The 14,924-nt window shown below is 34.9% G+C and overlaps 1 protein-coding gene across 11 annotated transcripts in view; it reads left to right on the top strand.

The window, feature by feature from the left end:
* Positions 1–14,924, top strand: part of C1H16orf46 (chromosome 1 C16orf46 homolog) — a 67,966-nt gene extending 53,042 nt beyond the window's left edge. For all 11 annotated transcript variants that reach the window (XM_072634175.1, XM_072634183.1, XM_072634173.1 and 8 more), the window contains one exon: positions 1–14,924. This exon is cut by the window's left edge. The gene's annotated coding sequence lies outside the window, so the exon portion shown is untranslated.

Below are 14,924 nucleotides of genomic sequence, written 5' to 3'. Positions count from 1 at the left end.
CAGAGGGAGGCAAGGGTACTTAGAACTTGTCTTGGTGTCTGCCATTAGCACAGGCTTTAAGAAAACAGTAAAAAAAAAAATCTGCATTTTTATAAAACTTGGTAAAAATAGTATATCAAATTGTACAGTCACCAAAAGGATAGTTATCAAACATTCACACTACTTTAGCTCCTTTAGTTCCTGGTGCCTTGTCTGTCTGGCATCTCCGTTTTCTGCAGGGTTCTTGCCTCCTTGCCAGGATCAGCCTTTCCACTGTTCCTTTTGCATAATTTCCCTCCTGTATACAAATTTCCATATTCAAAAGTGGAACCATAAAAGGAGGAGGTTTGGGGTAGGCTTTGGCTGTCACAGTTGAGGTATGACTGGTTTCACAGAACCTTTGCAGATGTGGTCAATGGTTAGTTTCTTTCCCCTTCACTCTTATCCTTTCATTAGCTCTGTCAGGCACTTTGCTTACAAATAAGCAATTCTTACGATATGTGCTGGTTGGTTCTCTCAAGACTGGGAGAGATTGTTTGGCTATTTAGCTATTTAACTGGGGAGGAAAAATCCCTAGAAGTAATTGCCATCTGGTCACTTTCCCTAGCTCCTGTCTTGGTGACTGCAGAACATTTTATATTGTTTTATTTTAACATTTTATATTGTTTTAACTTTTGAGTGTGTTCTTTTAATACATAATTAGTAAAGTTTATTCTATTTGGATTTTATAATCCTCAAATGTTTATTGCATTTTAACTCTTAAATCTGATTTGTTAGTCTAATTTAGGCATAAGCCCCAATAAAAGTGGGACAGTTTTGTTTTGCAATGGCCTTTTGGTTAACAACAGCAACAATAATAATAACAATAATTTTTAAAGCATTTTGTATACGTTATCTCATTTAGTCCTTACAAAAGCCCCATGAGGTGAATGCTTTTGTTACTTCCAGTTTACTGATGAAGAAAGTGAGGCTCATGGAGGCTATATGACTTGTCCAGTCAATCACAGAGCTAGAAAGATTTTGAGGCTGGATTTGAACTCAGGTCTATCTGCTTTGTCAACTAGCTGCTGATATTTTAATTCATTTTTTTTAAGTGAGGGGAAAAATATTGTGATTGAAAGGGATCCTTGGGTGATATGAAGCAGAATTTTGAGTCCCACTAACAAAAACATTTCTTTATCTCTTCTCTAGAACTAAAATTGATTATTGTAGCTCGGTATCATTTAGCTTCACTTTATTCTCTTTTCATATGCATGGTTGTAGTCATATAAATTATTTTTGTGGCTCTGTTTGTTTCTGTCTGCATCAGTTCATACAACCCTTCCCATATTTCTCTGAATTCTTCATATTTATTGTTTCTTATAGTTCAATAATATTGCATTATATCCATATGCCACAGTTTGTTTAGCCATTCCCCACTCAATTAGTATCTTCTGTTTTTAATTCTTTACTTCTTTTTTAAAAATTATTTTATTTGTTTTCAGTGTTCTACATTCACTTCCATATAGCTTAGGTTTTTTCCCCTCCCTTCCTCTCCTTCCCCCCTCTCCTTCCCCCCTCCCCACTTCCTTCCCGAGACAGCATGCAATCTTACATAGATTCTACACATACATTCCTATTAAGTACATTTTCACCTTAGTCATGTTGAATAGAAGAATTAAAATGAATGGGAGAAACCATAAAACAAAACATAACACAAAAGAAAATGATCTGCTTCATTCTATGATCCAATTCCATAGTTCTTTCTCTGGATGTGGAAGGTGTTTTGCTTCAAAAGTCCATTGGGAATTTTTTAGGTCCTTGCATTTCTACGAAGGACTAACTCTACCAGAAAAATCCTTCACACACTGTGGTTGTTGCTATGTACAAACTTCTCCTGGTTCTGCTCCTTTCAGTCAGCATCAGTTCATATAAGTCTTTCCCAGACTCTCAGAAGTCTTCCTGTTCATCATTTCTTTAGTTCTTTACTTCTACAAAAAGTGTTACAATAAATATTTTGATAATTATGTAGGAATGGTTTATCTTTCCTCCCACCTTGAGGTATATACCCCAAGTAGAATCTCTGGGTCCAGTGGCATCTATGGACAGTTTATTCATTTTTCACAATTGATTCTGGGATCTTTTGTTTCTTTATATAAATTTTATTTTGTCTAGCTCAGTAAATAAACCAATGCAATCCAATCTAATAAATTTGTAATTAAATACTAATTATATGCAATATGGTACAGGATTAAATCTCTAAATTAATTTAAATGGCATTATCATGTTTAGTGTATTGCATGACACAACCATATGTAATAAGTATCTCTCCAATTTATCTTCCTTAATTTTTGTAAAAAGTTGGAAAATTTTGTTTACAAGGATTTTGAGTTGTCTTTGTAGATTGAATCCCAGATATTTTATGCATTTTGCTTTTATTTTGAATAAGATTTTCCCATCATTTGCTCCTGAGTTTTGTTATTCTTTTTTTAGGAGATTATTATTATTTTTTAATGTTTATTTTTTAAAATTTAATTAATTTATTTGTTTTCAGCTTTCAACAATCACTTCCATAAATCTTAAATTTTCTCCCTCTCTCTCTCGTCTCCCTCCTCAAGAAGGCATGCAATCTTATATGGGTTCTACTCACATATTCTTATTAAACACATTTTCACATTAGTCATGTTGCATAAAAAAATTAAAATGAATGGGAGAAATCATGAGAAAAAAACAACACAAAACAAAACATAACACAAGAGAAAATCTGCTTCATTCTGCACTCTGATTCCATAGTTGTTTCTCTGGATGTGGAGAACATTTTGCCTCAAGAGTCCTTTGGGAATGTTTTAGGTCCTTGCATTGATGTGAAGGTTAGTCTATCAGAAACAGTCCTCACACACTGTGACTGTTACTATGTATAAAGTTCTCCTGGTTCTGCTTATTTCGCTCAGCATCAGTTAATATAAGTCTTTACAGGTTTTTCTGAAGTCCACCGGTTTGTCATTTCTTATAGCACAATAGTATTCCATTACATTCATATACCACAACTTGTTCAGCCATTCCCCAATTGATAGGCATTCCCTTGATTTCCAATTCTTGGCCACCACAAAAAGAGCTGCTATAAATATTTTTGTGCATATGGGACCTTTTCTCATTTTTACGACCTCTTTGTGATACAACCCTAGAAGTGATATTGCTGGGTCAAAGGTTATGCACATTTTTGTAGCCCTTTGGGCATAGTTCTAAATTGCTCTCCAGAATAGTAGGATTAGCTCACAGCTCCACCAACAATAGCGTTCCATCTCTCCCACATCTTCTCCATTATTTATCATCTTCCTGTTTTGTCATGTTAGCCAATCTGATAGGTATGATATGGTAACTCAGAGTTGTTTTGATTTGCATCTCTCTAATCGATAGTGATTTAGAGCATTTTTTCATATGACTACAAATAGCTTTAATTTCTTCCTCTGAAAACTGCCTGTTCATATCCGTTGACCATTTATCCATTGGGGAATGACTTGTATTCTTGTACATTTGACTCAGTTCTTTATAAAATATATATTTTAGAAATGAGGCCTTTATCATAGACACTAGTTGCAAAGATTCTTTCCCAGTTTTCTGTTTCCCTCCTAAAGTTGGTTGCTTTGGGTTTGGTTGTGCAAAAACTTTTCAATTTAATGTAATCAAAATTATCCATTTTGCACTTCATAATGTTTTCTATCTCTTGTTTAGTCAAAAATTCTTCCCTTCTCCATAAATCTGATAACTATACTATTCCTTGCTCCACTAATTTTTTTATAGTATCAATCTTTATACCTAGATCATGTACCCATTTGGACTTTACTCTTGTGTATGTTGTCAGGCATTGGTCTATGCCTAGTTTCTGCCACACTGTTATCCAGTTTCCCCAGCAATTTTTGTTGAACAGTGAGTTCTTATTCCAGAAACTGGGGTTCCTTAGGTTTATCAAACAGTAGATTGCTATATTCATTGACTACTGTGTCTTGAGTATCTTACCTATTCCATTGGTCTACCCTTCTGTTTCTCAGCCAGTACCAAGTGGTTTTGATAATTGCTGCTTTATAATACAATTTGAGATCTGGTAGAGCTACGCCACCTTCCCTAGCATTTCTTTTCATTGGTTCCCTTGATATGCTAGACCTTTTATTCTTCCAGATGAATTTTGATATTATTTTTTCTAGCTCTAGAAAATAATTTTTCTGGTAGTTTGATTGGTATGGCATTGAATAAGTACATTAATTTAGGTAGAATTGTCATTTTTATTATATTAGCTCAGCCTACCCATGAGCAACTGATGTTTTTCCAATTACTCAACTCTGACTTTATTTGTGGGAAGTGTTTTGTAATTGTGTTCATATAGTCCCTCGGTTTGTTTTCACACTTAGGGTCCCAAATATTTTATAGTGTCTACTGTAACTTTTAATGGGATTTCTCTTTCTATCTCTTGCTGTTGGGCTTGGTTAGTAATGGGTTTTGTTATTCTAAATAGAAATGCTGTTGGTTTTTATGGATTTATTTCAGCCACTATTGTTTTTTTAATTTATTTATTTAACTTTTAACATTCATGTTCACAAAATTTTAGGTTCCAAATTTTCTCCCCATTTCTCCCCTCCCCCCACCCCAAAATGCCAAGCATTCTAATTGCCCCTATCACCAGTCTGCCCTCTCTTCTAACATCCCTCCCTTCCCTTGTCCCCATCTTCTCTTTTGTCCTGTAGGGCCAGATAACTTTCTATACCCCATTACCTATATTTCTTATTTCCTAGTAGTAAGAACAATACTCAACAGTTGTTCCTAAAACTTTGACTTCCAAGTTCTCTTCATCCCTCCCTCCCCACCCATTCCCTTTGGGAAGCAAGCAATTCAATATAGGCCATATCTGTGTAGTTTTGCAAATGACTTCCATAATAGTCATGTTGTGTAAGACTAATTATATTTCCCTCCATTGTATCCTGCCCCCCATTGCTTCTGTTCTCTCTTTGGATCCTGTCCCTCCCCAAGAGTGTTGACCTCAAATTGCTCCCTCCTCCCACTGCCCTCCCTTCCATCATCCCCCCCACCCTGCTTATCTCCTTCTCCCCCACTTTCCTGCATTGTAAAATAGGTTTTCATACCAAAATGATTGTGCATTTTATTTCTTCCTTTAGTCAAATGTGATGAGAGTAAGCTTCATGTTTTTCTCTTACCTCCCCTCTTTTTCCCTCCACTGAAAAGTCTTTTGCTTGCCTCTTTTATGAGATATAATTTGCCCCATTACATTTCTCCCTCACCACTTAATTTCATTTTTTTAAGATATGATCCCATCCTATTCAACTCACTTGTGTGTGTGTGTGTGTGTGTGTATGTGTGTGTGTAATCTCACCAACTACCCAGATACTGAAAAGTTTCAAAAGTTACAAATGTTGTCTTTCCATGTAGGAATGTAAACAGTTCAACTTTAGTAAGTCCCTTATGACTTCTCTTTACTATCTACCTTTTCATGCTTCTCTTCGTTATTGTGTTTGAAGGTCAAATTTTCTTTTCAGCTCTCGTCTTTTCATCAAGAATGCTTGAAAGTCCTCTATTTCATTGAAAGACCATTTTTTCCCCTGAAGTATTATACTCAGTTTTGCTGGGTAGGTGATTCTTGGTTTTAGTCCTAGTTCCTTTGACTTCTGGAATATCCTATTCCATGCCCTTCGATCCCTTAATGTAGAAGCTGCTAGATCTTGTGTTATCCTGATTGTATTTCCACAATACTTGAATTGTTTCTTTCTAGCTGCTTGCAATATTTTCTCCTTGACCAGAGAACTCTGGAATTTGGCCAAATGTTCCTAGGATTTTCTCTTTTTGGATCTCTTTCAGGAGGGGATCAGTGGATTCTTTCAATATTTATTTTGCTCTCTGGTTTTAGAATATCAGGGCAGTTTTCCTTGATAATTTCATGAAAGATGATGTCTAGGCTCTTTTTCTCATCATGGCTTTCAGGTAGTCCCATAATTTTTAAATTGTCTCTCCTGGATCTATTCAGGTCAGTTGTTTTTCCAATGAGGTATTTCACATTATCTTCCATTTTTTCATTCTTTTGGTTTTGTTTTGTGATTTCTTGGTTTCTCATAAAGTCATCAGCCTCCATCTGTTCCATTCTAATTTTGAAAGAACTATTTTCTTCAGTGAGCTTTTGAATTTCCTTTTCCATTTGGCTAATTCTGCTTTTGAAAGCATTCTTCTCCTCATTGGCTTTTTGAACCTCTTTTGCCAATTGAGTTAGCCTATTTTTAAAGGTGTTATTTTCTTTAGCATTTTTTGGGGTCTCCTTTAGCAAGGTGTTGACCGGCTTGTTATGCTTTTCTTGCATGTCTCTCATTTCTCTTCCCATTTTTTCCTCCACCTCTGTAACTTGATTTTCGGAATCCTTTTTGAGCTCTTCCATGGCCTGAGCCCACTGAATTTTTATTTTGGATGTTTGGGATACAGAAGCCTTGACTTCTATGTCTTTCCCTGATGATAAGCATTGTTCTTCCTCATCGGATGGGAGGAGATATCTGTTCACCAAGAAAGTAACCTTCTATGGTCTTATTTTTTCTCCCCTTTTTTGGGCATTTTCCCAACCAGTTACTTGACTTTTGGGTCCTTTGTCAAGAGTAGGGCATACTCTGGGAATCTGTGAGATCTCAGTTCCTCCAAGGTGGCACAATCAAGTGTGTACTGGTCTGGACACAGAGAGGGATTTTTATGCCCAGAATTTTAGCAGTTACCTCTCCACAGCCACCTGGCCTCTAGTTCCCAAGTCAGCACTGGGGCCTGATTTTCAGATAAGCTGGATGGGCAGGGCCACCGTTCAGTAAGAGACAAAGACCAGTGGCCAAGGCTTCCACCCAGGGCTGAGGTAAGACTCAGCTCTTCAGTGCCCCCAGGGGTTTTTATGCTCCAACAATGGAGCTTCCATACGGGCTGCTGGGCAGGCTCTGTGGCTGCTGCCTGCTACCAGAGCTATGGGAAGTCCTTTCTCCCTTCTTGGCCATCTGATAAAACCCCGTCACTGACCTTTGGCTCCTGTGGGCCGAGGGATCTGAGGACCCACTACTGTGACTGGAGATTCCGCCCCTGAGGTGTCCTCCTCCCTGAGTCTCATAGCGCCGTGCTACTTGGCAAAGGCTGGGCTGGGCTCTGTGCTCAGCTCCGTGTCCGGTGCAACCGACGTGTCCATGGGCCTTTCAGGTCACTGTGGGCTGGAAATCTCCTACACTCTCTTGTTCTCCACTTCTGCTGCTCCAAAATTTGTTGAGAGTCCCTCTCTACAGGTATTTTATGGGCTGTGGGGAGGACCCTGCGAAGTGTGTCTTTCTAGTCCCTTCACCCACTATTTTACTAAAGCTTTTTATTAGTTTCTTTGTTAATTTTCTAGTGTTTCTCAAGTAAGCTACCATGTTGTCTGCAAATAGGACAATTTAACCTCCTTTTTGTATCTGTTTATGCCTTTAATTTATTATCTTACTGTTAGTACTTCTAGAACTATGCAAATAATTGTGGAGAGAAGGGCATCTAATTTACTGAAAAGACATCGTATTTTTCCATTGTAAATAATGCTGGGGTTTAGATATTTTGTCATATTGAATAATAAAATGGCCATTCCACTCCAGTATCTTTTAGGTTTCGGTTTGTTTTAGTTTGTTTTATTTTTGCATGAGTACTATATTTTGTCAGACTTCTCTGAATCTATTGAAATAATCATGTGCTTGGGGTATTTTATTTCTAATAGGATTAATTATGTTAGTTGTTTTTCTAATGTTGTGCTGTCCTGGCATCCTTGGTATGTATTCAACTTGGTCATAGTGAATAATGTATATATGTCTCTACACACACACACACATACACACACACACGTGAATGTGTGTATATGTGTATGTATGCCTATACATATATACACATATGTATGTGTATATATGTGCATACATACACATGTGTATACATGCATATATAATACACATACAGAAATACTGCTGAATTATTTTTACTAGGATTTTATTTTAAAATTGTGCATTAGTATTCCTTAGTGATATTGGTATATAATTCTTTCTTTTGTCTTCCCCTGTTTTAGGTATTAGGATCATATTTTTCCCATAAAAGGAGTTGAACAGAGTAGTTTCTTTCTTAATTACTGATACTTTTTGTAGCCTAGGTATTAATTGCCCTTTAAATGTTTGATAAATATCACCTTTAGATCCATCTGAACCAGAGGTTTTTAATCTTTGATAGTTTCTTCATAACTTAATCATTTGTTATTACTGAAATTGTATTAAGATCTTTATTTCATATTCACTTATTTTTAGTATTTTATATATTTTTTTAGGTAATCAATTATTTCCTTTGAATTCTAACTTTTGCAAGTATCTAAATATGCTGAGTGGGTTCTGGTAATTATTTTTATTTCTTTTATGTTCATCATAAATTTACCATATTAATTTTTATTTTGGTAACTTGATTTTCTGCTCTTTAAAATCTTGATAGCTAAGAGTTTATCAATATTGTTATGTATATTTAAAAACTTTTCAGTTTGGTTATTTCTATAGTTTTTTTGTTTCCCATTTTATCTATTTCTCCCCTGATTTTTAAGATTTCTTCTTTTGTGCTGTTTGGGGATTCTTAATTTGTTGATTTCCAATTTTTAAATTTCACATTCAGTTAACTAATCACACTAATTTAGCTGGATCCTCATAGTTTGGTGTGTTGTTTTATTGTCGATTCTCTTACATAGCTATTGTTTACATAATTTGCTTTTTAAACCATATATTCAGGATATCATTATTAAATTTTCATTTAGATTTGTATCTTTTACTTATGTTCTTGTATTAATTGCTCTTTCATTGTGTTATGATTTAGAAAGGTTGTTTAATATTTTTGTTTTTTTTGTATTTGTTTATAATGGTTCCTGGCACCAAGTTTATTTTTATTGTTACCATGTATTGCTGAGAAATATATTTTTAATGTTGCCATCCAGAAGAGTCTGCAAATCTTTAAATCCAATTCTTCAATAATCTGTTCAATTCCATGTTTTCCTTTCTCTTTATGTGAGTTACATATAGCTCTGAGAAGAATTAGTTTCCTACAACTATTGTGTTACTTTCTGGGTCTTTGCAATTCAGTTAACTTCTACTTTGTGAATTTAGATGTCATGTCATTTTTGTCTTTCTTTTAAAAATATTTATTTATTTTTAGTTTTCAACATTTACTTCATAAGATTTTGAGTTTTAAATTTTCTCCCCCTCCTTTCTGTCCCCCCTCCCCAAGATGGCATGCAATTGGATGTAGGCTATACATATACATTCATATTAAACCTATTTTCTCATCAGGCATGTTGTAAAGAAGAGAACCAATGGGAGAAATTATGAGAAGAAGCAAAAAACAAAAAGAGAGAGAGAGAGCAAATAGTATGCTTCCGTCTGCATTCAGTCTCCAGAGTTCTTTCTCTGGATGTGAATAGTATTTTCCATTGTGAGTCTTTTGGAGTTGTCTTAGATCCTTGCATTGCTGAGAAGAGCTGAGTCTGTTAAAGCTAATGATCACACAGTGTTGCTGTTAACCATGTACAATGTTCTCCCAGTTCTGCTCACTTCACTTAGCATCAGTTCATGTGAGTCTTTCCAGGTTTTTCTGAAGTCTACCTGTTCATCATTTCTTATGGAACAATAGTATTTCATTACATTCGTAGACTACAACTTGTTCAGCCATTCTCCATTTAATAGGCATCTCCTCAGTTTCCAGTTCTTGGCTACCACAAAAAGAGCTGCTATAAATATTTTTGTATATGTGGGTCCTTTTCCCATTTTTATGTTCTCTTTGAAATTCAGACCTAGAAGTAGTATTGCTGAGTCAAAGGGCATGCAGTTTTATAGCCCTTTGGGCATAGTTCCAAATTGCTCTCCAGAATGGTCAGATCAGTTCACAACTCCACCAACAATGCATTACTGTTCCAATTTTCCCACATGTTCTCCAACATTTATCATTTTCCTGTTTTGTCATGTTAGCCAATCTGATAGATGTGACGTGGTACCTCAGAGTTGTTTGGTTTGCATTTCTGTAATCAATAGGGATTTAGAACATTTTTATATGATTATATATAGCTTTAATTTTTTCCTCTGAAAACTGCCTATTCATATTCTTTGGTCATTTATCAATTGGGGAATGACTTATATTTTTATAAATTTGACTCAAGTTCTCTATATATCTTAAAAATGTCTTTACCAGAGATACTGTTATAAAAATTGTTTCCCAGCTTTCTGTTTCCCTTTTAATCTTGGTTGCATTGATTTTGTTCCTGAAAAAACTTTTCAAATGAATGTAATCAAAATTATCCATTTTGCATTTCATAATGTTTCCTATCTCTTGTTTGGTCATAAATTCTTCCATTTTCCATAAATCTGGATGTTATGTCATTTAATGTGTATACATTAAATAATGATAGTTTCATTATCTACATTACCCTTAATCATAACATAACTTCCCTGGTGAATTTTTATTTTTGCTTTAATGGTATGGTTGTAACTCATGCTTTAAAAATATTACATAATATTTCATTTTTATTCCAGTTTCTCATTTTCATTGAGTCCTTATTTTTACATGTGTTTCCTGTACACAACACAAAATCATCTTCATTTTTTAATTATATTTTTTGCATGCAGCAAATTGTTGGGTTGTGTTGTATTCTTCTGTTCTCATATATTTTAGTGGTTTAATACTTTACATTTTACATCATGATTATTAGGTCTACATTTTCTTCCATTTGTTTCTTTTGTATTGATGTTTACCTCTTTCTTCTTTTAAGTCAGCACCGACCCTATGATTATTCCATTATATTAATTCGATACTTGTCTATTTATACAGGTTCAGTTCAACTTCCATTTGCCTATTCTACCCTAAGGAGCTTGAATTAAATTTTTAAAAATACCTTTTGTTTTTATAGCACCTTTATTTCTCAATAGATTATTCTTCCTTCTGTACCCTGAATGCCATTTCTTATAATATTTTGAAAAGAAAAAATCATGTAAACCAAATCATGTCTCACAGTATATATAATTATTGAATTTAATTAAGTTATTTATTTCCTTTTTCTTTTGTCCTCATTATATTCTTTTTGACCCTTCGCTTTCTTCAACCAGATAGGGGTACTGTTCAGAATCTTTCCACCCTATCACACAACCTGACACACACACCACCATCCAACCTCTTAAGTAATTTTTTTGTAGCTTCCATTTCTAAGAAGTGTTAATTAATTAGTTTTATCTTTATTTTAATTCCAATTTGGGCTATTCTGAATTTTGCTGTCCAATTCATGTGCTACATGTACATGTTCCTTCTTTATTGTGTCCCTCATTAAAGGCAGAACTTCTAGAATAAAAAAAGTTGAACTCTCCCATCTATCTAACTCTTTTGTTAGAATGTTTGGAGAGTGTGCCCTCTCTTTGACAGGGGAGGGAGGCAGGATGTAAAAATAGGCGTGGGAAGCATTATGCATTCTGTCATGAGGCCCAGTCATATTCTTTCCCTTTACCGTGATGCCTCACCTTTCCTAAGACCAACATAATCTTTCCTCTTAATTAGTATTCCTCCTGGAACCTTGATGCTAGATATTACCAGAGTCCCATACCCCCTATTTCCTAGGGTGGGATGCAGTCCTGTGAGGTTCAACTCTTGCTTGTAAAAAGTGAACTGACTCATATGGTACCCATTCCCCTTGTCTCTCTACCTGCACTCCCTCCCCCCATAAGAAGGTGTTTTAATGGTACCCTTTAATTTCCATTACCTCTTCCTCCTTTCTTCCTCCAAATTTATCAAAATACTCTGCTCATAGGCTTACTGGGAATTTATCTCCAACTCCTTTCTATTGCCTATTGTCTCCCCATGAGTAACTTCCCATTGTGTTGTCTCCTGACCCAAAAGATATTGATTCACTTACAAGTAAGGGAACAGAGGATTTAATCTGCAGCATACTAATTTGGTTTTTCCTCTTTCTTTTTCCTAATTCAAGTTTCCCTTAAAGCTTAGGATCCTCCTTGAGAATTCTTTTCTTTCTTTTACTTCTCAACCCAATTTATTTTTAAAAATCAATAATAGTCTAGAAACATAAAAGAATTTATTTCATTGCTTTATCTTTTCTAGTTGTATTATTTGCCTTCCTGATTTTTCATTTGGAGTGTTGGAAAGTTGTACTCACTTATGGTTTCTTTTGTAGGTGTACTTCTAATTCTCTTGTTTTGTTTATGGTGAATTTTTTAAATTGATAATTAGGCTCTGCTATGTTATTTTGGGATACATCTCAAGCTCCTTTGTTTTTTAGAATATTTTATTCCAGTCTCTTCTGTTTTCTCATGCATTTTGGATAATTCTGGACTATTCTTCATAGTCGAAGATCTTTCTTCTGATTGAAATGTTTGTTAATTAGCTTTGAAATTCTGAAGTGTAACCATCACATACCTTACTTAGAGTTTCAAATTTGGGAGTTTTCTTCTGCTGACAATCTGGATTCAATGAGTGTTTTACTGTTTTCAAAGTTTTGGGGCATTTTCTTTTGTTATTTCCCACAGTAAAATAATCAGGACTTTTAATTTATTATGTTTTCCTTGTGAGAACTACAAGCTTTAAATTATCTCCACACATTTTGGCTTCAGTCAGTCACTTTGGGCTTATATATGACAAGTGGTGGTGTATGTGAACTTAATACCTAAGGAGTTTAAGAGGCAGAGATGAGGAAAAAGGGCCTCCCAGGTGTGGTAGAAAGCCTATACAAAGGCAGGGAGTTAGGAGATAAAATGCCAAATTGAGTGATCATCAGCAGGCAGGGCAATTTGGTGAGAAGAAATGAAAGGGGATAATATAAAGTTAGCCTGCAGAATAAGGCTGGAGCCAGATGGTTAATAGGGTTAAATGTCAAGTTGGTATATATTTAATTTGTATTTTATGCTAGAAGCAATAGGGAATCATTAGTTTCTTGAACACAGGAGTGAAAATCGACCTTTTTCTGTTCATGAAAAAACTTTGGGATACTTTTAGCTGTAATGACTAGGCATACAACTTGAAAATATACCTAAAATTGTCTTCTCCCTCATCCCTTTTCTCAGTCTGGAAGGCCTGTAATTACATAGAAAACTAGCACTTTTTTCTAGTACAATTAGGTTATCGTTATTATGTGGGAGAGGATAAAATAATCAGAAATGTTACATATTTCATTTCTTTTCACTTGTATACTTAGATGAAAATTAAACCCAGCATTTCACTTTTGTTGTGGTAAGATTGGCTTTCATCCAATTTTCATATTTTCCTGTCTCCATAATGGATAAAGAATTATCTACTGCTTCAGCAAAGTTTAGTTTCTTTTGCTTTCTATTTCCTAAGAAACGGAAGGGGGCCCATTATACAAACTACATCGGGAAAGATGTTATGACATCTGTTGTCACTAATGGATATTGGTAATGTAGCTTTGAAACTTATTTATATCAAAGCACTTTATATCAAAAGTTTTCTTTTACTTTATAACTACTCTGCAAAGACTGGTGATTATGCCCATGATTTCTTGTTTTGTTTTTTAATCATAAGTTAAAACTAGAATATACTAGAAAATTCCATCATTTTATATACAACACTATTTTACAGATGAAGAATTTGAAGCCCATGGAGGGAAAGGGACTTATTTCAGAATTGAGATTTCCATAGTGAGAAAAAGAACATATTACAAATCTGAGGAATTTTAAAACAAGTTTTATAATTCTTAAATTAATTCCTAAATATAGTCAAGGATTTTCCATGGATAGGAATTTGTAGTGTGAATAATTCCAACTATATCTTCTGCAGTGTTTCACTAAGTCGTTTAATAAGGTCTATAAGTATGAAGTCTCAATTTCTCTCAGTATGCAGACTTTAATGGGGGAACTTTTTTTTGAGTAAAAAGATTTAGAAGTTAAATAGATGAGGCAAGTTGATTTAGATTCATTGACCTACTAACTTTTGTTCTTTCAGTATGGGTTCCATATTTTCTGAGGTCACAACAGTTTTACTAGAATCAGCAGGAAAGGAAGATGCAACTTGGAGGAGGATAAATTTCAGATTTATTTCTAGTCTACACATTTGAGAATGAAATCACAAATCTCACTCTACCACCCAGGACGTGAAAAAGTTAGTAGCATTCCAGTTAGCCAGCGGCTGACAGAAAAAAAGAGAGAGAAAGAAAGAGAAAAAGAAAAAGTGGTAAAATGAAGATATCAAGATTGGTGACTAGGCAGGAGTTGTCTCCTTCACCAGCAGTCTCAGGTGTTTGACCAAAGTCACTGTTGGCAGACAATGGGAAACCTCTCAGCAGCGTGCACCGTTGAGAATAAAAAGGATCACTCTGGAGATATTTTTATTCCAAAAAGACTTTGTACCATTGACAGGAGTATGAAAATGATTCACAGATGAAACCAGAAATTTGATGCTATTTGCTTTAGATATACTTGTAGCTGTGTTACACATCTTCAGTTTGCTGTAAACACAACAACAAAGAGATGTTAGTGATGAGGCAGGCTTTAGCAATAGGATTCTAATGATTTTTTCAGAATGTCAGTCTCACAAGCACTGATAAAAACTCTTAAGTGCATGCTTTGATTTTATTACAATTAGACTAGATTATCTTGAAAGGCAACACTCAAGTTTCTGATGCATGACTTCAATGTCTCCATTGAAGGGATTAAGTAATGGCCTTTTCCCCAGAATTTGAATATGGCTGACATGGATTTTTGTTTATCTTCAGCTCATGACCTTATGTATCTGCCCCATTCAAATGATTTAAAATGGGCTTATGATTTAAGATTTCACAATTTGGTCATGTTGATGGATCTTGGACTGCTAGTATTTTATAAGTCATGTGTGATTTGCTTTAGTCTGCTATAGGGGAGTCTCTTTTGCTACACAAAATAAAAAACAATAAAACTGTA

Source organism: Notamacropus eugenii, chromosome 1, assembly GCF_028372415.1.
Source record: "Notamacropus eugenii isolate mMacEug1 chromosome 1, mMacEug1.pri_v2, whole genome shotgun sequence".
NCBI lineage: Eukaryota > Metazoa > Chordata > Mammalia > Diprotodontia > Macropodidae > Notamacropus > Notamacropus eugenii.
The sequence above is the reverse complement of the archived record's forward strand: the minus strand, read 5'-3'. Positions and strand labels throughout refer to the sequence as shown.